Source organism: Taudactylus pleione, unplaced genomic scaffold, assembly GCF_031769625.1.
Source record: "Taudactylus pleione unplaced genomic scaffold, aTauple2 ptg000136l, whole genome shotgun sequence".
NCBI lineage: Eukaryota > Metazoa > Chordata > Amphibia > Anura > Myobatrachidae > Taudactylus > Taudactylus pleione.
Window position 1 is genome coordinate 4,834,679 of NW_028284538.1, and position 23,787 is coordinate 4,858,465.

Consider the following 23,787-nt stretch of genomic DNA (forward strand, 5'->3'; position numbering starts at 1 on the left):
ACCAAAAAAAAAATTATTTTCTGTGTTTGTGAATTGTGTGCGCAAGTAGCCGCAACTGCATCAACAAAAAAGTTCCAAGCGTTCGCCTGTGTCATAAGTAAAGGGCCGGCTGGCTTGACCGTTAAAGGGTCTTATAACCCCCAAAGTACACTCCAGTCCAAACCAAAAAAACAATTATTTTCTGTGTTTGTGATTTGTGTTCGCAGTAGCCGCACGTGAATCAACAAAGTAGTGCCAAGCGTGCGCCTGTGTCATAAGTAAAGGGCCGGCTGGCTTGGCCGTTAAAGGGTACTGTAACCCCCAAAGTACACTCCAAACCAAAAAAATATATATTTTCTATGTTTATGAATTGTGTGCCCTGTAGCCGCACGTGCATCAACAAATTAGTGCCAAGCGTGCGCCTGTGTCATAAGTAAAGGGCCGGCAGGCTTGAACATAAAAGGGTGCTGTATCCCCCAAAGTACACTCCAGTCCAAACCAAAAAAAAAATTATTTTCTGTGTTTGTGAATTGTGTGCGCAAGTAGCCGCAACTGCATCAACAAAAAAGTTCCAAGCGTTCGCCTGTGTCATAAGTAAAGGGCCGGCTGGCTTGACCGTTAAAGGGTCTTATAACCCCCAAAGTACACTCCAGTCCAAACCAAAAAAACAATTATTTTCTGTGTTTGTGATTTGTGTTCGCAGTAGCCGCACGTGAATCAACAAAGTAGTGCCAAGCGTGCGCCTGTGTCATAAGTAAAGGGCCGGCTGGCTTGGCCGTTAAAGGGTACTGTAACCCCCAAAGTACACTCCAGTCCAAACCAAAAAAAAAAATTATTTTCTGTGTTTGTGAATTGTGTGCGCAGTAGCCGCACGTGCATCAACAAAGTAGTGCCAAGCGTGCGCCTGTGTCATAAGTAAAGGGCCGGCTGGCTTGACCGTTAAAGTGTGCTGTAACCCCCAAAGTACACTCCAGTCCAAACCAAAAAAAAAATAATTTTCTGTGTTTGTGAATTGTGTGCGCAGTAGCCGCACGTGCATCAACAAAGAAGTGCCAAGCGTGCGCCTGTGTCATAAGTAAAGGGCCGGCTGGCTTGACCGTTAAAGGGTGCTGTAACCCCCAAAGTACACTCCAGTCCAAACCAAAAAAAAAATTATTTTCTGCGTTTGTGAATTGTGTGCGCTGTAGCCGCTCGTGCATCAACAAAGTAGTGCCAAGTGTGCGCCTGTGTCATAAGTAAAGGGCCGGCTGGCCTGACCGTTAAAGGCTGCTGTAACCCCCAAAGTACACTCCAGTCCAAACCAAAAATAAAATTATTTTCTGTGTTTGTGAATTGTGTGTGCGCTGTAGCCGCACGTGCATCAACAAAGTAGTGCCAAGCGTGCGCCTGTGTCATAAGTAAAGAGCCGGATGGCTTGACCGTTAAAGGGTGCTGTAACCCCAAAAGTATACTCCAGTCCAAACCAAAAAAAAATATATTTTCTGTGTTTGTGAATTGTGTGCGCAGTAGCCGCACGTACATCAACAAAGTAGTGCCAAGTGTGCGCCTGTGTCACAAGTAAAGGCCCGGCTGGCTTGACCATTAAAGGGTGCTGTAACCCCCAAAGTACACTCCAGACCAAACCAAAAAAAAAATTATTTTCTGTGTGTGAATTGTGTGCGCAGTAGCCGCACGTGCATCAACAAATTAGTGGCAATCGTGCGCCTGTGTCATAAGTAAAGGGCCAGCAGGCTTGACCGTTAAAGGGTGCTGTAAACCCCAAAGTACACTCCAGTCCAAACCAAAAAAAAAATTATTTTCTGTGTTTGTGTATTGTGTGCGCAGTAGCCGCACATGCATCAACAAAGTAGTGCCAAGCGTGCGCCTGTGTCATAAGTAAAGGGCCGGCTGGCTTGACTGTTAAAGGGTGCTGTAACCCCCAAAGTACACTCCAGTCCAAACAAAAAAAAATATTATTTTCTGTGTTTGTGAATTGTGTGCGCAGTAGCCGCACATGCATCAACAAAGTAGTGCCAAGCGTGCGCCTGTGTCATAAGTAAAGGGCCGGCTGGCTTGACCATTAAAGGGTGCTGTAACCCCCAAAGTGTACTCCAGTCCAAACCAAAAAAAAAATTATTTTCTGTGTTTGTGAATTGTGTGTGCAGTAGCCGCACGTGCATCAACAAAGTAGTGCCAAGCGTGCGCCTGTGTCATAAGTAAAGGGTCGGCTGGCTTGACCGTTAAAGGGTGCTGTAACCCCCAAAGTACACTCCAAACCAAAAAAAAATATATTTTCTATGTTTATGAATTGTGTGCCCTGTAGCCGCACGTGCATCAACAAATTAGTGCCAAGCGTGCGCCTGTGTCATAAGTAAAGGGCCGGCAGGCTTGAACATTAAAGGGTGCTGTAACCCCCAAAGTACACTCCAGTCCAAACCAAAAAAAAAATTATTTTCTGTGTTTGTGAATTGTGTGCGCAGTAGCCGCACGTGCATCAACAAAGTAGTGCCAAGCGTGCGCCTGTGTCATAAGTAAAGGGCCGGCTGGCTTGACCTTTAAAGGGTGCTGTAACCCCCAAAGTACACTCCAGTCCAAACCAAAAAAAAAATAATTTTCTGTGTTTGTGAATTGTGTGCGCAGTAGCCGCACATGCATCAACAAAGTAGTGCCAAGCGTGCGCCTGTGTCATAAGTAAAGGGCCGGCTGGCTTGACCATTAAAGGGTGCTGTAACCCCCAAAGTATACTCAAGTCCAAACCAAAAAAAAAATTATTTTCTGTGTTTGTGAATTGTGTGCGCAGTAGCCGCACGTGCATCAACAAAGTAGTGCCAAGCGTGCGCCTGTGTCATAAGTAAAGGGTCGGCTGGCTTGACCGTTAAAGGGTGCTGTAACCCCCAAAGTACACTCCAAACCAAAAAAATATATATTTTCTATGTTTATGAATTGTGTGCCCTGTAGCCGCACGTGCATCAACAAATTAGTGCCAAGCGTGCGCCTGTGTCATAAGTAAAGGGCCGGCAGGCTTGAACATTAAAGGGTGCTGTAACCCCCAAAGTACACTCCAGTCCAAACCAAAAAAAAAATTATTTTCTGTGTTTGTGAATTGTGTGCGCAGTAGCCGCACGTGCATCAACAAAGAAGTGCCAAGCGTTCGCCTGTGTCATAAGTAAAGGGCCGGCTGGCTTGACCGTTAAAGGGTGCTGTAACCCCCAAAGTACACTCCAGTCCAAACCCAAAAAAAAAATATTTTCTGCGTTTGTGAATTGTGTGCGCAGTAGCCGCACGTGCATCAACAAAGTAGTGCCAAGTGTGCGCCTGTGTCATAAGTAAAGGGCCGGCTGGCTTGACCTTTAAAGGCTGCTGTAACCCCCAAAGTACAATCCAGTCCAAACCAAAAATAAAATTATTTTCTGTGTTTGTGAATTGTGTGTGCGCTGTAGCCGCACGTGCATCAACAAAGTAGTGCCAAGCGTGCGCCTGTGTCATAAGTAAAGGGCCGGCTGGCTTGACCGTTAAAGGGTGCTGTAACCCCAAAAGTATACTCCAGTCCAAACCAAAAAAAAAAATATTTTCTGTGTTTGTGAATTGTGCGCGCAGTAGCCGCACGTGCATCAACAAATTAGTGGCAAGCGTGCGCCTGTGTCATAAGTAAAGGGCCAGCAGGCTTGAATGTTTAAGGGTGCTGTAACCCCCAAAGTACACTCCAGTCCAAACCAAAAAAAAAATTATTTTCTGTGTTTGTGAATTGTGTGCGCAGTAGCCGCACGTGCATCAACAAAGTAGTGCAAAGCGTGCGCCTGTGTCATAAGTAAAGGGCCGGCTGGCTTGACCGTTAAAGGGTGCTGTAACCCCCAAAGTACACTCCAGTCCAAACCAAAAAAACAATTATTTTCTGTGTTTGTGAATTGTGTGCGCAGTAGCCGCACGTGAATCAACAAAGTAGTGCCAAGCGTGCGCCTGTGTCATAAGTAAAGGGCCAGCTGGCTTGACCGTTAAAGGGTGCTGTAACCCCCAAAGTACACTACAGTCCAAACCAAAAAAAAAATAATTTTCTGTGTTTGTGAATTGTGTGCGCAGTAGCCGCACGTGCATCAACAAATTAGTGCCAAGCGTGCGCCTGTGTCATAAGTAAAGGGCCGGCAGGCTTGAACGTTAAAGGGTGCTGAAACCCCGAAAGTACACTCCAGTCCAAACCAAAAAAAAATTATTTTCTGTGTTTGTGAATTGTGTGCGCAGTAGCCGCACGTGCATCAACAAAGTAGTGCCAAGCGTGCGCCTGTGTCATAAGTAAAGGGCCGGCTGGCTTGACCATTAAAGGGTGCTGTAACCCCCAAAGTACACTCCAGTCCAAACCAAGAAAAAAAAAATATTTTCTGAGTTTGAGAATTGTGTGCGCAGAAGCCGCACGTGCATCAACAAAGTAGTGGCAAACGTGTGCCTGTGTCATAAGTAAAGGGCCAGCTGGCTTGACCATTAAAGGGTGCTGTAACCCCCAAAGTACACTCCAGTCCAAACCAAAAAAAAAAATATTTTCTGTGTTTGTGAATTGTGTGCGCAGTAGACGCACGTGCATCAACAAATTAGTGCCAAGCGTGCGCCTGTGTCATAAGTAATGGGCCGGCTGGCTTGACCGTTAAAGGGTGCTGTAACCCCCAAAGTACACTCCAGTCCAAACCAAAAAAACAATTATTTTCTGTGTTTGTGAATTGTGTGCGCAGTAGCCGCACGTGCATCAACAAAGTAGTGCCAAGCGTGCGCCTGTGTCATAAGTAAAGGGCCAGCTGGCTTGACCGTTAAAGGGTGCTGTAACCCCCAATGTACACTCCAGTCCAAACCAAAAAAAAAATATTTTCTGTGTTTGTGAATTGTGTGTGCGCAGTAGCCGCACGTGCATCAACAAAGTAGTGCCAAGCGTGCGCCTGTGTCATAAGTAAAGGGCCGGCTGGCTTGACCGTTAAAGGGTGCTGTAACCCCCAAAGTACACTCCAGTCCAAACCAAAAAAAAATATTATTTTCTGTGTTTGTGAATTGTGTGCGCAGTAGCCGCACGTGCATCAACAAAGTAGTGCCAAGCGTGCGCCTGTGTCATAAGTAAAGGGCCGGCTGGCTTGACCGTTAAAGGGTGCTGTAACCCCCAAAGTACACTCCAGTCCAAACCAAAAAAACAATTTTTTTCTGTGTTTGTGAATTGTGTGCGCAGTAGCCGCACGTGCATCAACAAAGTAGTGCCAAGCGTGCGCCTGTGTCATAAGTAAAGGGCCGGCTGGCTTGACCGTTAAAGGGTGCTGTAACCCCCAAAGTACACTCCAGTCCAAACCGAAAAAAAAATTATTTTCTGTGTTTGTGAATTGTGTGCGCAGTAGCCGCACGTGCATCAACAAAGTAGTGCCAAGCGTGCGCCTGTGTCATAAGTAAAGGGCCGGCTGGCTTGACCATTAAAGGGTGCTGTAACCCCCAAAGTACACTCCAGTCCAAACCAAAAAAAATATATTTTCTGTGTTTGTAAATTGTGTGCGCAGTAGCCGCACGTGCATCAACAAAGTAGTGCCAAGCGTGCGCCTGTGTCATAAGTAAAGGCCCCGGCTGGCTTGACCATTAAAGAGTGCTGTAACCCCCAAAGTATACTCCAGTCCAAACCAAAAAAAAAATTATTTTCTGTGTTTGTGAATTGTGTGCGCAGTAGCCGCACGTGCATCAACAAAGTAGTGCCAAGCGTGCGCCTGTGTCATAAGTAAAGGGTCAGATGGCTTGACCGTTAAAGGGTGCTGTAACCCCCAAAGTACACTCCAAACCAAAAAAATATATATTTTCTATGTTTATGAATTGTGTGCGCAGTAGCCGCACGTGCATCAACAAAGTAGTGCCAAGCGTGCGCCTGTGTCATAAGTAATGGGCCGGCTGGCTTGACCGTTAAAGGGTGCTGTAACCCCCAAAGTACACTCCAGTCCAAACCAAAAAAAAATTATTTTCTGTGTTTGTGAATTGTGTGCGCAGTAGCCGCACGTGCATCAACAAATTAGTGCCAAGCGTGCGCCTGTGTCATAAGTAAAGGGCCGGCAGGCTTGAACGTTAAAGGGTGCTGTAACCCCCAAAGTACACTCCAGTCCAAACCAAAAAAAAAATTATTTTCTGTGTTTGTGAATTGTGTGCGCAGTAGCCGCACGTGCATCAACAAAGTAGTGCCAAGCGTGTGCCTGTGTCAAAAGTAATGGGCCGGCAGACTTGACCGTTAAAGGGTGCTGTAACCCCCAAAGTACACTCCAGTCCAAACCAAAAAAAATATAATTTTCTGTGTTTGTGAATTGTGTGCGCAGTAGCCGCACGTGCATCAACAAAGTAGTGCCAAGCGTGCGCCTGTGTCATAAGTAAAGAGCCAGCTGGCTTGACTGTTAAATGGTGCTGTAACCCCCAAAGTACACTCCAGTCCAAACCAAAAAAAAATTATTTTCTGTGTTTGTGAATTGTGTGCACAGTAGCCGCACGTGCATCAACAAAGTAGTGCCAAGCGTGCGCCTGTGTCATAAGTAAAGGCCCGGCTGGCTTGACCGTTAAAGGGTGCTGTAACCCCCAAAGTACACTCCAGTCCAAACCAAAAAAAAAATTATTTTCTGTGTTTGTGAATTGTGTGCGCAGTAGCCGCACGTGCATCAACAAATTAGTGGCAATCGTGCGCCTGTGTCATAAGTAAAGGGCCGGCTGGCTTGACCATTAAAGGGTGCTGTAACCCCCAAAGTGTACTCCAGTCCAAACTAAAAAAAAAATTATTTTCTGTGTTTGAGAATTGTGTGCGCAGTAGCCGCACGTGCATCAACAAAGTAGTGCCAAGCGTGCGCCTGTGTCATAAGTAAAGGGTCGGCTGGCTTGACCGTTAAAGGGTGCTGTAACCCCCAAAGTACACTCCAAACCAAAAAAAAATATATTTTCTATGTTTATGAATTGTGTGCCCTGTAGCCGCACGTGCATCAACAAATTAGTGCCAAGCGTGCGCCTGTGTCATAAGTAAAGGGCCGGTAGGCTTGAACATTAAAGGGTGCTGTAACCCCCAAAGTACACTCCAGTCCAAACCAAAAAAAAAATTATTTTCTGTGTTTGTGAATTGTGTGCGCAGTAGCCGCACTTGCATCAACAAAGAAGTGCCAAGCGTGCGCCTGTGTCATAAGTAAAGGGCCGGCTGGCTTGACCGTTAAAGGGTGCTGTAACCCCCAAAGTACACTCCAGTCCAAACCAAAAAAAAAATTATTTTCTGCGTTTGTGAATTGTGTGTGCAGTAGCCGCACGTGCATCAACAAAGTAGTGCCAAGTGTGCGCCTGTGTCATAAGTAAAGGGCCGGCTGGCTTGACCTTTAAAGGCTGCTGTAACCCCCAAAGTACACTCCAGTCCAAACCAAAAATAAAATTATTTTCTGTGTTTGTGAATTGTGTGTGCGCTGTAGCCGCACGTGCATCAACAAAGTAGTGCCAAGCGTGCGCCTGTGTCATAAGTAAAGGGCCGCCTGGCTTGACCGTTAAAGGGTGCTGTAACCCCAAAAGTATACTCCAGTCCAAACCAAAAAAAAAAATATTTTCTGTTTTTGTGAATTGTGTGCGCAGTAGCCGCACGTGCATCAACAAAGTAGTGCCAAGCGTGCGCCTGTGTCATAAGTAAAGGGCCGGCTGGCTTGACCGTTAAAGGGTGCTGTAACCCCCAAAGTACACTCCAGTCCAAACCAAGAAAAAAAAAAATATTTTCTGAGTTTGAGAATTGTGTGCGCAGTAGCCGCACGTGCATCAACAAAGTAGTGGCAAACGTGTGCCTGTGTCATAAGTAAAGGGCCAGCTGGCTTGACCATTAAAGGGTGCTGTAACCCCCAAAGTACACTCCAGTCCAAACCAAAAAAAAAAAATATTTTCTGTGTTTGTGAATTGTGTGCGCAGTAGCCGCACGTGCATCAACAAATTAGTGCCAAGCGTGCGCCTGTGTCATAAGTAATGGGCCGGCTGGCTTGACTGTTAAAGGGTGCTGTAACCCCCAAAGTACACTCCAGTCCAAACCAAAAAAACAATTATTTTCTGTGTTTGTGAATTGTGTGCGCAGTAGCCGCACGTGCATCAACAAAGTAGTGCCAAGCGTGCGCCTGTGTCATAAGTAAAGGGCCAGCTGGCTTGACCGTTAAAGGGTGCTGTAACCCCCAATGTACACTCCAGTCCAAACCAAAAAAAAAAATTATTTTCTGTGTTTGTGAATTGTGTGTGCGCTGTAGCCGCACGTGCATCAACAAAATAGTGCCAAGCGTGCGCCTGTGTCATAAGTAAAGGGCCGGCTGGCTTGACCGTTAAAGGGTGCTGTAACCCCCAAAGTATACTCCAGTCCAAACCAAAAAAATAAATATTTTCTGTGTTTGTGAATTGTGTGCGCAGTAGCCTCACGTGCATCAACAAAGTAGTGCCAAGCGTGCGCCTGTGTCACAAGTAAAGGGCCGGCTGGCTTGACTGTTAAAGGGTGCTGTAACCCCCAAAGTACACTCCAGTCCAAACCAAAAAAAAAATTATTTTCTGTGTTTGTGAATTGTGTGCGCTGTATCCGCACGTGCATCAACAAATTAGTGCAAAGCGTGCGCCTGTGTCATAAGTAAAGGGCCAGCAGGCTTGAACATTAAAGGGTGCTGTAACCCCCAAAGTACACTCCAGTCCAAACCAAAAAAAAATATTATTTTCTGTGTTTGTGAATTGTGTGCGCAGTAGCCGCACGTGCATCAACAAAGTAGTGCCAAGCGTGCGCCTGTGTCATAAGTAAAGGGCCGGCTGGCTTGACCGTTAAAGGGTGCTGTAACCCCCAAAGTACACTCCAGTCCAAACCAAAAAAACAATTATTTTCTGTGTTTGTGAATTGTGTGCGCAGTAGCCGCACGTGCATCAACAAAGTAGTGCCAAGCGTGCGCCTGTGTCATAAGTAAAGGGCCAGCTGGATTGACCGTTAAAGGGTGCTGTAACCCCCAAAGTACACTCCAGTCCAAACCAAAAAAAAAATTATTTTCTGTGTTTGTGAATTGTGTGCGCAGTAGCAGCACGTGCATCAACAAAGTAGTGCCAAGCGTGCGCCTGTGTCATAAGTAAAGGGCCGGCTGGCTTGACCGTTAAAGGGTGCTGTAACCCCCAAAGTACACTCCAGTCCAAACCGAAAAAAAAATTATTTTCTGTGTTTGTGAATTGTGTGCGCAGTAGCCGCACGTGCATCAACAAAGTAGTGCCAAGCGTGCGCCTGTGTCATAAGTAAAGGGCCGGCTGGCTTGACCATTAAAGGGTGCTGTAACCCCCAAAGTACACTCCAGTCCAAACCAAAAATAAATATATTTTCTGTGTTTGTAAATTGTGTGCGCAGTAGCCGCACGTGCATCAACAAAGTAGTGCCAAGCATGCGCCTGTGTCATAAGTAAAGGGCCGGCTGGCTTGACCATTAAAGAGTGCTGTAACCCCCAAAGTATACTCCAGTCCAAACCAAAAAAAAAATTATTTTCTGTGTTTGTGAATTGTGTGCGCAGTAGCAGCACGTGCATCAACAAAGTAGTGCCAAGCATGCGCCTGTGTCATAAGTAAAGGGTCGGATGGCTTGACCGTTAAAGGGTGCTGTAACCCCCAAAGTACACTCCAAACCAAAAAAATATATATTTTCTATGTTTATGAATTGTGTGCGCAGTAGCCGCACGTGCATCAACAAAGTAGTGCCAAGCGTGCACCTGTGTCATAAGTAATGGGCCGGCTGGCTTGACCGTTAAAGGGTGCTGTAACCCCCAAAGTACACTCCAGTCCAAACCAAAAAAAAATTATTTTCTGTGTTTGTGAATTGTGTGCGCAGTAGCCGCACGTGCATCAACAAATTAGTGCCAAGCGTGCGCCTGTGTCATAAGTAAAGGGCCGGCAGACTTGACCGTTAAAGGGTGCTGTAACCCCCAAAGTACACTCCAGTCCAAACCAAAAAAAATATAATTTTCTGTGTTTGTGAATTGTGTGCGCAGTAGCCGCACGTGCATCAACAAAGTAGTGCCAAGCGTGCGCCTGTGTCATAAGTAAAGAGCCAGCTGGCTTGACTGTTAAAGGGTGCTGTAACCCCCAAAGTACACTCCAGTCCAAACCAAAAAAAAAATTATTTTCTCTGTTTGTGAATTGTGTGCACAGTAGCCGCACGTGCATCAACAAAGTAGTGCCAAGCGTTCGCCTGTGTCATAAGTAAAGGGCCGGCTGGCTTGACTGTTAAAGGGTGCTGTAACCCCCAAAGTACACTCCAGTCCAAACCGAAAAAAAAATTATTTTCTGTGTTTGTGAATTGTGTGCGCAGTAGCCGCACGTGCATCAACAAAGTAGTGCCAAGCGTGCGCCTGTGTCATAAGTAAAGGGCCGGCTGGCTTGACCGTTAAAGGGTGCTGTAACCCCCAAAGTACACTCCAGTCCAAACCAAAAAAAATAATTATTTTCTGTGTTTGTGAATTGTGTGCGCAGTAGCCGCACGTGCATCAACAAAGTAGTGCCAAGCGTGCGCCTGTGTCATAAGTAAAGGGCCGGCTGTCTTGACCGTTAAAGGGTGCTGTAACCCCCAAAGTACACTCCAGTCCAAACCAAAAAAAAAATAATTTTCTGTGTTTGTGAATTGTGTGCGCAGTAGCCGCAAGTGCATCAACAAAGAAGTGCCAAGCGTGCGCCTGTGTCACAAGTAAAGGGCCGGCTGGCTTGACCGTTAAAGGGTGCTGTAACCCCCAAAGTACACTCCAGTCCAAACCAAAAAAAAAATTATTTTCTGTGTTTGTGAATTGTGTGTGCAGTAGCCGCACGTGCATCAACAAATTAGTGCCAAGCGTGCACCTGTGTCATAAGTAAAGGGTCAGCTGGCTTGACCGTTAAAGGGTGCTGTAACCCCCAAAGTACACTCCAAACCAAAAAAATATATATTTTCTATGTTTATGAATTGTGTGCGCAGTAGCCGCACGTGCATCAACAAAGTAGTGCCAAGCGTGCGCCTGTGTCATAAGTAATGGGCCGGCTGGCTTGACCGTTAAAGGGTGCTGTAACCCCCAAAGTACACTCCAGTCCAAACCAAAAATAAATATATTTTCTGTGTTTGTGAATTGTGTGCGCAGTAGCCACACGTGCATCAACAAAGTAGTGCCAAGCGTGCGCCTGTGTCACAAGTAAAGGGCCAGCTGGCTTGACCGTTAAAGGGTGCTGTAACCCCCAAAGTACACTCCAGTCCAAACCAAAAAAAAAATTATTTTCTGTGTTTGTGAATTGTGTGCGCAGTAGCCGTACGTGCATCAACAAATTAGTGCCAAGCGTGCGCCTGTGTCATAAGTAAAGGGCCGGCAGGCTTGAAAGTTAAAGGGTGCTGTAACCCCCAAAGTACACTCCAGTCCAAACCAAAAAAAAATATATTTTCTGTGTTTGTGAATTGTGTGCGCAGTAGCCGCACGTGTATCAACAAAGTAGTGCCAAGCGTGCGCCTGTGTCATAAGTAAAGGGCCGGCTGGCTTGACCGTTAAAGGGTGCTGTAACCTCCAAAGTACACTCCAGTCCAAACCAAAAAAAATATTATTTTCTGTGTTTGTGAATTGTGTGCGCAGTAGCCGCACGTGCATCAACAAAGTAGTGCCAAGCGTGCGCCTGTGTCATAAGTAAAGGGCCAGCTGGCTTGACTGTTAAAGGGTGCTGTATCCCCAAAGTACACTCCAGTCCAAACCAAAAAAAAAATAATTTTCTGTGTTTGTGAATTGTGTGCGCAGTAGCTGCACGTGCATCAACAAAGTAGTGCCAAGCGTGCGCCTGTGTCATAAGTAAAGGGCCGGCTGGCTTGACCGTTAAAGGGTGCTGTAACCCCAAAGTACACTCCAGTGTAAACCGAAAAAAAATTAATTTTCTGTGTTTGTGAATTGTGTGCGCAGTAGCCGCATGTGCATCAACAAAGTAGTGCCAAGCGTGCGCCTGTGTCATAAGTAAAGGGCCGGCTGGCTTGACCATTAAAGGGTGCTGTAACCCCCAAAGTACACTCCAGTCCAAACCAAAAAAAAAAATTATTTTCTGTGTTTGTGAATTGTGTGCGCAGTAGCCGCACGTGCATCAACAAAGTAGTGCCAAGCGTGCGCCTGTGTCATAAGTAAAGGGCCGGCTGGCTTAACCGTTAAAGGGTGCTGTAACCCCGAAAGTACACTCCAGTCCAAACCAAAAAAAAAATAATTTTCTGTGTTTGTGAATTGTGTGCGCAGTAGCCGCACGTGCATCAACAAAGAAGTGCCAAGCGTGCGCCTGTGTCATAAGTAAAGGGCCGGCTGGCTTGACCGTTAAAGGGTGCTGTAACCCCCAAAGTACACTCCAGTCTAAACTAAAAATAAAATTATTTTCTGTGTTTGTGAATTGTGTGTGCGCTGTAGCCGCACGTGCATCAACAAAGTAGTGCCAAGCGTGCGCCTGTGTCATAAGTAAAGGGCCGGCTGGCTTGACCGTTAAAGGGTGCTCTAACCCCAAAAGTATACTCCAGTCCAAACCAAAAAAAAAATATTTTCTGTGTTTGTGAATTGTGTGTGCGCTGTAGCCGCACGTGCATCAACAAAGTAGTGCCAAGCGTGCGCCTGTGTCATAAGTAAAGGGCCGGCTGGCTTGACCGTTAAAGGGTGCTGTAACCCCCAAAGTATACTCCAGTCCAAACCAAAAAAAAAAATATTTTCTGTGTTTGTGAATTGTGTGCGCAGTAGCCGCACGTGCATCAACAAAGTAGTGCCAAGCGTGCGCCTCTGTCACAAGTAAAGGGCCGGCTGGCTTGACCATTAAAGGGTGCTGTAACCCCCAAAGTACACTCCAGTCCAAACCAAAAAAAAAATTATTTTCTGTGTTTGTGAATTGTGTGCGCAGTAGCCGCACGTGCATCAACAAAGTAGTGCCAAGCGTGCGCCTGTGTCATAAGTAATGGGCCGGCTGGCTTGACCGTTAAAGGGTGCTGTAACCCCCAAAGTACACTCCAGTCCCAACCAAAAAAACAATTATTTTCTGTGTTTGTGAATTGTGTGCGCAGTAGCCGCACGTGCATCAACAAAGTAGTGCCAAGCGTGCGCCTGTGTCATAAGTAAAGGGCCAGCTGGCTTGACCATTAGAGGGTGCTGTAACCCCCAATGTACACTCCAGTCCAAACCAAAAAAAAAATTATTTTCTGTGTTTGTGAATTGTGTGCGCAGTAACAGTACGTGCATCAACAAAGTAGTGCCAAGCGTGTGCCTGTGTCATAAGTAAAGGGCCGGCTGGCTTGACCGTAAAAGGGTGCTGTAACCTCCAAAGTACACTCCAGTCCAAACCAAAAAAAAAATTATTTTCTGTGTTTGTGAATTGTGTGCGCAGTAGCCGCACGTGCATCAACAAAGTAGTGCCAAGCGTGCGCCTGGGTCATAAGTAAAGGGCCGGCTGGCTTGACCGTTAAAGGGTGCTGTAACCCCCAAAGTACACTCCAGTCCAAACCAAAAAAAAATTATTTTCTGTGTTTGTGAATTGTGTGCGCAGTAGCCGCACGTGTATCAACAAAGTAGTGCCAAACGTGCGCCTGTGTCATAAGTAAAGGGCCGGCTGGCTTGACTGTTAAAGGGTGCTGTAACCCCCAAAGTACACTCCAGTCCAAACCGAAAAAAAAAAATTATTTTCTGTGTTTGTGAATTGTGTGCGCAGTAGCCGCACGTGCATCAACAAAGTAGTGCCAAGCGTGCGCCTGTGTCATAAGTAAAGGGCCGGCTGGCTTGACCGTTAAAGGGTGCTGTAACCCCCAAAGTACACTCCAGTCCAAACCAAAAAAAAAATTATTTTCTGCATTTGTGAATTGTGTGCGCTGTAGCTGCTCGTGCATCAACAAAGTAGTGCCAAGTGTGCGCCCGTGTCATAAGTAAAGGGCCGGCTGGCTTGACCGTTAAAGGCTGCTGTAACCCCCAAAGTACACTCCAGTCCAAACCAAAAATAAAATTATTTTCTGTGTTTGTGAATTGTGTGTGCGCTGTAGCCGCACGTGCATCAATAAAGTAGTGCCAAGCGTGCGCCTGTGTCATAAGTAAAGGGCCGGCTGGCTTGACCTTTAAAGGGTGCTGTAACCCCTAAAGTATACTCGAGTCCAAACCAAAAAAAAAAATATTTTCTGTGTTTGTGAATTGTGTGCGCAGTAGCCGCACGTACATCAACAAAGTAGTGCCAAGTGTGCGCCTGTGTCACAAGTAAAGGCCCGGCTGGCTTGACCGTTAAAGGGTGCTGTAACCCCCAAAGTACACTCCAGTCCAAACCAAAAAAAAAATTATTTTCTGTGTTTGTGAATTGTGTGCGCAGTAGCCGCACGTGCATCAACAAATTAGTGGCAATCGTGCGCCTGTGTCATAAGTAAAGGGCCAGCAGGCTTGACCGTGAAAGGGTGCTGTAACCCCCAAAGTACACTCCAGTCCAAACCAAAAAAAAAATTATTTTCTGTGTTTGTGAATTGTGTGCGCAGTAGTCGCACGTGCATCAACAAAGTAGTGCCAAGCGTGCGCCTGTGTCATAAGTAAAGGGCCGGCTGGCTTGACCGTTAAAGGGTGCTGTAACCCCCAAAGTACACTCCAGTCCAAACCAAAAAAAAAATTATTTTCTGTGTTTGTGAATTATGTGCGCAGTAGCCGTACATGCATCAACAAAGTAGTGCCAAGCGTGCGCCTGTGTCATAAGTAAAGGGCCGGCTGGCTTGACCATTAAAGGGTGCTGTAACCCCCAAAGTGTACTCCAGTCCAAACCAAAAAAAAATTTATTTTCTGTGTTTGTGAATTGTGTGCGCAGTAGCCGCACGTGCATCAACAAAGTAGTGCCAAGCGTGCGCCTGTGTCATAAGTAAAGGGTCGGCTGGCTTGACCGTTAAAGGGTGCTGTAACCCCCAAAGTACACTCCAAACCAAAAAAATATATATTTTCTATGTTTATGAATTGTGTGCCCTGTAGCCGCACGTGCATCAACAAATTAGTTCCAAGCGTGCGCCTGTGTCATAAGTAAAGGGCCGGCAGGCTTGAACATTAAAGGTTGCTGTAACCCCCAAAGTACACTCCAGTCCAAACCAAAAAAAAAATTATTTGCTGTGTTTGTGAATTGTGTGCGCAGTAGCCGCACGTGCATCAACAAAGAAGTGCCAAGCATGCGCCTGTGTCATAAGTAAAGGGCCGGCTGGCTTGACCGTTAAAGGGTGCTGTAACCCCCAAAGTACACTCCAGTCCAAACCAAAAAAAAAATTATTTTCTGCGTTTGTGAATTGTGTGCGCAGTAGCCGCACGTGCATCAACAAAGTAGTGCCAAGTGTGCGCCTGTGTCATAAGTAAAGGGCCGGCTGGCTTGAACTTTAAAGGCTGCTGTAACCCCCAAAGTACACTCCAGTCCAAACCAAAAATAAAATTATTTTCTGTGTTTGTGAATTGTGTGTGCGCTGTAGCCGCACGTGCATCAACAAAGTAGTGCCAAGCGTGCGCCTGTGTCATAAATAAAGGGCCGGCTGGCTTGACCGTTAAAGGGTGCTGTAACCCCAAAAGTATACTCCAGTCCAAACCCAAAAAAAAAATATTTTCTGTGTTTGTGAATTGTGTGCGCAGTAGCCGCACGTACATCAACAAAGTAGTGCCAAGTGTGCGCCTGTGTCACAAGTAAAGGCCCGGCTGGCTTGACCGTTAAAGGGTGCTGTAACCCCCAAAGTACACTCCAATCCAAACCAAAAAAAAAATTATTTTCTGTGTTTGTGAATTGTGCGCGCAGTAGCCGCACATGCATCAACAAATTAGTGGCAAGCGTGCGCCTGTGTCATAAGTAAAGGGCCAGCAGGCTTGAATGTTAAAGGGTGCTGTAACCCCCAAAGTACACTCCAGTCCAAACCAAAAAAAAAATTATTTTCTGTGTTTGTGAATTGTGTGCGCAGTAGCCGCACGTGCATCAACAAAGTAGTGCCAAGCGTGCGCCTGTGTCATAAGTAAAGGGCCGGCTGGCTTGACCGTTAAAGGGTGCTGTAACCCCCAAAGTACACTTCAGTGCAAACCAAAAAAACAATTATTTTCTGTGTTTGTGAATTGTGTGCGCAGTAGCCGCACGTGAATCAACAAAGTAGTGCCAAGCGTGCGCCTGTGTCATAAGTAAAGGGCCAGCTGGCTTGACCGTTAAAGGGTGCTGTAACCCCCAAAGTACACTACAGTCCAAACCAAAAAAAAAATAATTTTCTGTGTTTGTGAATTGTGTGCGCAGTAGCCGCACGTGCATCAACAAAGTAGTGCCAAGCGTGCGCCTGTATCATAAGTAAAGGGCCGGCTGGCTTGACCGTTAAAGGGTGCTGTAACCCCCAAAGTACACTCCAGTCCAAACCAAAAAAAAAATTATTTTCTGTGTTTGTGAATTGTGTGCGCAGTAGCCGCACGTGCATCAACAAATTAGTGCCAAGCGTGCGCCTGTGTCATAAGTAAAGGGCCGGCTGGCTTGACCGTTAAAGGGTGCTGTAACCCCCAAAGTACACTCCAGTCCAAACCAAAAAAAAAAATATTTTCTGTGTTTGTGAATTGTGTGCGCAGTAGCCGTACATGCATCAACAAAGTAGTGCCAAGCGTGCGCCTGTGTCATAAGTAAAGGGCCGGCTGGCTTGACCATTAAAGGGTGCTGTAACCCCCAAAGTGTACTCCAGTCCAAACCAAAAAAAAATTTATTTTCTGTGTTTGTGAATTGTGTGCGCAGTAGCCGCACGTGCATCAACAAAGTAGTGCCAAGCGTGCGCCTGTGTCATAAGTAAAGGGTCGGCTGGCTTGACCGTTAAAGGGTGCTGTAACCCCCAAAGTACACTCCAAACCAAAAAAATATATATTTTCTATGTTTATGAATTGTGTGCCCTGTAGCCGCACGTGCATCAACAAATTAGTGCCAAGCGTGCGCCTGTGTCATAAGTAAAGGGCCGGCAGGCTTGAACATTAAAGGGTGCTGTAACCCCCAAAGTACACTCCAGTCCAAAGCAAAAAAAATATTATTTTCTGTTTGTGAATTGTGTGCGCAGTAGCCGCACGTGCATCAACAAAGTAGTGCCAAGCGTGCGCCTGTGTCATAAGTAAAGGGCCGGCTGGCTTGACCGTTAAAGGGTGCTGTAACCCCCAAAGTACACTCCAGTCCAAACCAAAGAAAAAATAATTTTCTGTGTTTGTGAATTGTGTGCGCAGTAGCCGCACATGCATCAACAAAGTAGTGCCAAGTGTGTGCCTGTGTCATAAGTAAAGGGCCGGCTGGCTTGACCATTAAAGGGTGCTGTAACCCCCAAAGTATACTCCAGTCCAAACCAAAAAAAAAATTATTTTCTGTGTTTGTGAATTGTGTGCGCAGTAGCCGCACGTGCATCAACAAAGTAGTGCCAAGCGTGCGCCTGTGTCATAAGTAAAGGGTCGGCTGGCTTGACCGTTAAAGGGTGCTGTAACCCCCAAAGTACACTCCAAACCAAAAAAATATATATTTTCTATGTTTATGAATTGTGTGCCCTGTAGCCGCACGTGCATCAACAAATTAGTGCCAAGCGTGCGCCTGTGTCATAAGTAAAGGGCCGGCAGGCTTGAACATTAAAGGGTGCTGTAACCCCCAAAGTACACTCCAGTCCAAACCAAAAAAAAAATTATTTTCTGTGTTTGTGAATTGTGTGCGCAGTAGCCGCACGTGCATCAACAAAGAAGTGCCAAGCGTGCGCCTGTGTCATAAGTAAAGGCCCGGCTGGCTTGACCGTTAAAGGGTGCTGTAACCCCCAAAGTACACTCCAGTCCAAACCAAAAAAAAAATTATTTTCTGTGTTTGTGAATTGTGTGCGCAGTAGCCGCACGTACATCAATAAAGTAGTGCCAAGTGTGCGCCTGTGTCACAAGTAAAGGCCCGGCTGGCTTGACCGTTAAAGGGTGCTGTAACCCCCAAAGTACACTCCAGTCCAAACCAAAAAAAAAATTATTTTCTGTGTTTGTGAATTGTGTGTGCAGTAGATGCACGTGCATCAACAAATTAGTGGCAATCGTGCGCCTGTGTCATAAGTAAAGGGCCAGCAGGCTTGACCGTTAAAGGGTGCTGTAACCCCCAAAGTACACTCCAGTCCAAACCAAAAAAAAAATTATTTTCTGTGTTTGTGAATTGTGTGCGCAGTAGCCGCACGTGCATCAACAAAGTAGTGCCAAGCGTGCGCCTGTGTCATAAGTAAAGAGCCAGCTGGCTTGACTGTTAAAGGGTGCTGTAACCCCCAAAGTACACTCCAGTCCAAACCAAAAAAAAATTATTTTCTGTGTTTGTGAATTGTGTGCGCAGTAGCCGCACGTGCATCAACAAATTAGTGCCAAGCGTGCGCCTGTGTCATAAGTAAAGGGCCGGCAGACTTGACCGTTAAAGGGTGCTGTAACCCCCAAAGTACACTCCAGTCCAAACCAAAAAAAATATAATTTTCTGTGTTTGTGAATTGTGTGCGCAGTAGCCGCACGTGCATCAACAAAGTAGTGCCAAGCGTGCGCCTGTGTCATAAGTAAAGAGCCAGCTGGCTTGACTGTTAAAGGGTGCTGTAACCCCCAAAGTACACTCCAGTCCAAACCAAAAAAAAATTTATTTTCTCTGTTTGTGATTTGTGTGCACAGTAGCCGCACGTGCATCAACAAAGTAGTGCCAAGCGTTCGCCTGTGTCATAAGTAAAGGGCCGGCTGGCTTGACTGTTAAAGGGTGCTGTAACCCCCAAAGTACACTCCAGTCCAAACCGAAAAAAAAATTATTTTCTGTGTTTGTGAATTGTGTGCGCAGTAGCCGCACGTGCATCAACAAAGTAGTGCCAAGCGTGCGCCTGTGTCATAAGTAAAGGGCCGGCTGGCTTGACCGTTAAAGGGTGCTGTAACCCCCAAAGTACACTCCAGTCCAAACCAAAAAAAATAATTATTTTCTGTGTTTGTGAATTGTGTGCGCAGTAGCCGCACGTGCATCAACAAAGTAGTGCCAAGCGTGCGCCTGTGTCATAAGTAAAGGGCCGGCTGTCTTGACCGTTAAAGGGTGCTGTAACCCCCAAAGTACACTCCAGTCCAAACCAAAAAAAAAATAATTTTCTGTGTTTGTGAATTGTGTGCGCAGTAGCCGCAAGTGCATCAACAAAGAAGTGCCAAGCGTGCGCCTGTGTCACAAGTAAAGGGCCGGCTGGCTTGACCGTTAAAGGGTGCTGTAACCCCCAAAGTACACTCCAGTCCAAACCAAAAAAAAAATTATTTTCTGTGTTTGTGAATTGTGTGTGCAGTAGCCGCACGTGCATCAACAAATTAGTGCCAAGCGTGCGCCTGTGTAATAAGTAAAGGGTCAGCTGGCTTGACCGTTAAAGGGTGCTGTAACCCCCAAAGTACACTCCAAACCAAAAAAATATATATTTTCTATGTTTATGAATTGTGTGCGCAGTAGCCGCACGTGCATCAACAAAGTAGTGCCAAGCGTGCGCCTGTGTCATAAGTAATGGGCCGGCTGGCTTGACCGTTAAAGGGTGCTGTAACCCCCAAAGTACACTCCAGTCCAAACCAAAAATAAATATATTTTCTGTGTTTGTGAATTGTGTGCGCAGTAGCCACACGTGCATCAACAAAGTAGTGCCAAGCGTGCGCCTGTGTCACAAGTAAAGGGCCAGCTGGCTTGACCGTTAAAGGGTGCTGTAACCCCCAAAGTACACTCCAGTCCAAACCAAAAAAAAAATTATTTTCTGTGTTTGTGAATTGTGTGCGCAGTAGCCGCACGTGCATCAACAAATTAGTGCCAAGCGTGCGCCTGTGTCATAAGTAAAGGGCCGGCAGGCTTGAACGTTAAAGGGTGCTGTAACCCCCAAAGTACACTCCAGTCCAAACCAAAAAAAAAAATATTTTCTGTGTTTGTGAATTGTGTGCGCAGTAGCCGCACGTGTATCAACAAAGTAGTGCCAAGCGTGCGCCTGTGTCATAAGTAAAGGGCCGGCTGGCTTGACCGTTAAAGGGTGATGTAACCTCCAAAGTACACTCCAGTCCAAACCAAAAAAAATATTATTTTCTGTGTTTGTGAATTGTGTGCGCAGTAGCCGCACGTGCATCAACAAAGTAGTGCCAAGCGTGCGCCTGTGTCATAAGTAAAGGGCCAGCTGGCTTGACTGTTAAAGGGTGCTGTATCCCCAAAGTACACTCCAGTCCAAACCAAAAAAAAAATAATTTTCTGTGTTTGTGAATTGTGTGCGCAGTAGCTGCACGTGCATCAACAAAGTAGTGCCAAGCGTGCGCCTGTGTCATAAGTAAAAGGCCGGCTGGCTTGACCGTTAAAGGGTGCTGTAACCCCAAAGTACACTCCAGTGTAAACCGAAAAAAAATTAATTTTCTGTGTTTGTGAATTGTGTGCGCAGTAGCCGCACGTGCATCAACAAAGTAGTGCCAAGCGTGCGCCTGTGTCATAAGTAAAGGGCCGGCTGGCTTGACCGTTAAAGGGTGCTGTAACCCCCAAAGTACACTCCAGTCCAAACCAAAAAAAAAAATTATTTTCTGTGTTTGTGAATTGTGTGCGCAGTAGCCGCACGTGCATCAACAAAGTAGTGCCAAGCGTGCGCCTGTGTCATAAGTAAAGGGCCGGCTGGCTTAACCGTTAAAGGGTGCTGTAACCCCGAAAGTACACTCCAGTCCAAACCAAAAAAAAAATAATTTTCTGTGTTTGTGAATTGTGTGCGCAGTAGCCGCACGTGCATCAACAAAGAAGTGCCAAGCGTGCGCCTGTGTCATAAGTAAAGGGCCGGCTGGCTTGACCGTTAAAGGGTGCTGAAACCCCCAAAGTACACTCCAGTCTAAACTAAAAATAAAATTATTTTCTGTGTTTGTGAATTGTGTGTGCGCTGTAGCCGCACGTGCATCAACAAAGTAGTGCCAAGCGTGCGCCTGTGTCATAAGTAAAGGGCCGGCTGGCTTGACCGTTAAAGGGTGCTCTAACCCCAAAAGTATACTCCAGTCCAAACCAAAAAAAAAATATTTTCTGTGTTTGTGAATTGTGTGTGCGCTGTAGCCGCACGTGCATCAACAAAGTAGTGCCAAGCGTGCGCCTGTGTCATAAGTAAAGGGCCGGCTGGCTTGACCGTTAAAGGGTGCTGTAACCCCCAAAGTATACTCCAGTCCAAACCAAAAAAAAAAATATTTTCTGTGTTTGTGAATTGTGTGCGCAGTAGCCGCACGTGCATCAACAAAGTAGTGCCAAGCGTGCGCCTCTGTCACAAGTAAAGGGCCGGCTGGCTTGACCATTAAAGGGTGCTGTAACCCCCAAAGTACACTCCAGTCCAAACCAAAAAAAAAATTATTTTCTGTGTTTGTGAATTGTGTGCGCAGTAGCCGCACGTGCATCAACAAAGTAGTGCCAAGCGTGCGCCTGTGTCATAAGTAAAGGGCCGGCTGGCTTGACCGTTAAAGGGTGCTGTAACCCCCAAAGTACACTCCAGTCCCAACCAAAAAAACAATTATTTTCTGTGTTTGTGAATTGTGTGCGCAGTAGCCGCACGTGCATCAACAAAGTAGTGCCAAGCGTGCGCCTGTGTCATAAGTAAAGGGCCAGCTGGCTTGACCATTAGAGGGTGCTGTAACCCCCAATGTACACTCCAGTCCAAACCAAAAAAAAAATTATTTTCTGTGTTTGTGAATTGTGTGCGCAGTAGCAGTACGTGCATCAACAAAGTAGTGCCAAGCGTGTGCCTGTGTCATAAGTAAAGGGCCGGCTGGCTTGACCGTAAAAGGGTGCTGTAACCCCCAAAGTACACTCCAGTCCAAACCAAAAAAAAAATTATTTTCTGTGTTTGTGAATTGTGTGCGCAGTAGCCGCACGTGCATCAACAAAGTAGTGCCAAGCGTGCGCCTGGGTCATAAGTAAAGGGCCGGCTGGCTTGACCGTTAAAGGGTGCTGTAACCCCCAAAGTACACTCCAGTCCAAACCAAAAAAAAATGATTTTCTGTGTTTGTGAATTGTGTGCGCAGTAGCCGCTTGTGTATCAACAAAGTAGTGCCAAACGTGCGCCTGTGTCATAAGTAAAGGGCCGGCTGGCTTGACCGTTAAAGGGTGCTGTAACCCCCAAAGTACACTCCAGTCCAAACCGAAAAAAAAAAATTATTTTCTGTGTTTGTGAATTGTGTGCGCAGTAGCCGCACGTGCATCAACAAAGTAGTGCCAAGCGTGCGCCTGTGTCATAAGTAAAGGGCCGGCTGGCTTGACCGTTAAAGGGTGCTGTAACCCCCAAAGTACACTCCAGTCCAAACCAAAAAAAAAATTATTTTCTGCATTTGTGAATTGTGTGCGCTGTAGCTGCTCGTGCATCAACAAAGTAGTGCCAAGTGTGCGCCCGTGTCATAAGTAAAGGGCCGGTTGGCTTGACCGTTAAAGGCTGCTGTAACCCCCAAAGTACACTCCAGTCCAAACCAAAAATAAAATTATTTTCTGTGTTTGTGAATTGTGTGTGCGCTGTAGCCGCACGTGCATCAATAAAGTAGTGCCAAGCGTGCGCCTGTGTCATAAGTAAAGGGCCGGCTGGCTTGACCTTTAAAGGGTGCTGTAACCCCAAAAGTATACTCCTGTCCAAACCAAAAAAAAAAATATTTTCTGTGTTTGTGAATTGTGTGCGCAGTAGCCGCACGTACATCAACAAAGTAGTGCCAAGTGTGCGCCTGTGTCACAAGTAAAGGCCCGGCTGGCTTGACCGTTAAAGGGTGCTGTAACCCCCAAAGTACACTCCAGTCCAAACCAAAAAAAAAATTATTTTCTGTGTTTGTGAATTGTGTGCGCAGTAGCCGCACGTGCATCAACAAATTAGTGGCAATCGTGCGCCTGTGTCATAAGTAAAGGGCCAGCAGGCTTGACCGTTAAAGGGTGCTGTAACCCCCAAAGTACACTCCAGTCCAAACCAAAAAAAAAATTATTTTCTGTGTTTGTGAATTGTGTGCGCAGTAGCCGCACGTGCATCAACAAAGTAGTGCCAAGCGTGCGCCTGTGTCATAAGTAAAGGGCCGGCTGGCTTGACCGTTAAAGGGTGCTGTAACCCCCAAAGTACACTCCAGTCCAAACCAAAAAAAAAATTATTTTCTGTGTTTGTGAATTGTGTGCGCAGTAGCCGTACATGCATCAACAAAGTAGTGCCAAGCGTGCGCCTGTGTCATAAGTAAAGGGCCGGCTGGCTTGACCATTAAAGGGTGCTGTAACCCCCCAAAGTGTACTCCAGTCCAAACCAAAAAAAAAATTATTTTCTGTGTTTGTGAATTGTGTGCGCAGTAGCCGCACGTGCATCAACAAAGTAGTGCCAAGCGTGCGCCTGTGTCATAAGTAAAGGGTCGGCTGGCTTGACCATTAAAGGGTGCTGTAACCCCCAAAGTACACTCCAAACCAAAAAAATATATATTTTCTATGTTTATGAATTGTGTGCCCTGTAGCCGCACGTGCATCAACAAATTAGTGCCAAGCGTGCGCCTGTGTCATAAGTAAAGGGCCGGCAGGCTTGAACATTAAAGGTTGCTGTAACCCCCAAAGTACACTCCAGTCCAAACCAAAAAAAAAATTATTTGCTGTGTTTGTGAATTGTGTGCGCAGTAGCCGCACGTGCATCAACAAAGAAGTGCCAAGCATGCGCCTGTGTCATAAGTAAAGGGCCGGCTGGCTTGACCGTTAAAGGGTGCTCTAACCCCAAAAGTATACTCCAGTCCAAACCAAAAAAAAAATATTTTCTGTGTTTGTGAATTGTGTGTGCGCTGTAGCCGCACGTGCATCAACAAAGTAGTGCCAAGCGTGCGCCTGTGTCATAAGTAAAGGGCCGGCTGGCTTGACCGTTAAAGGGTGCTGTAACCC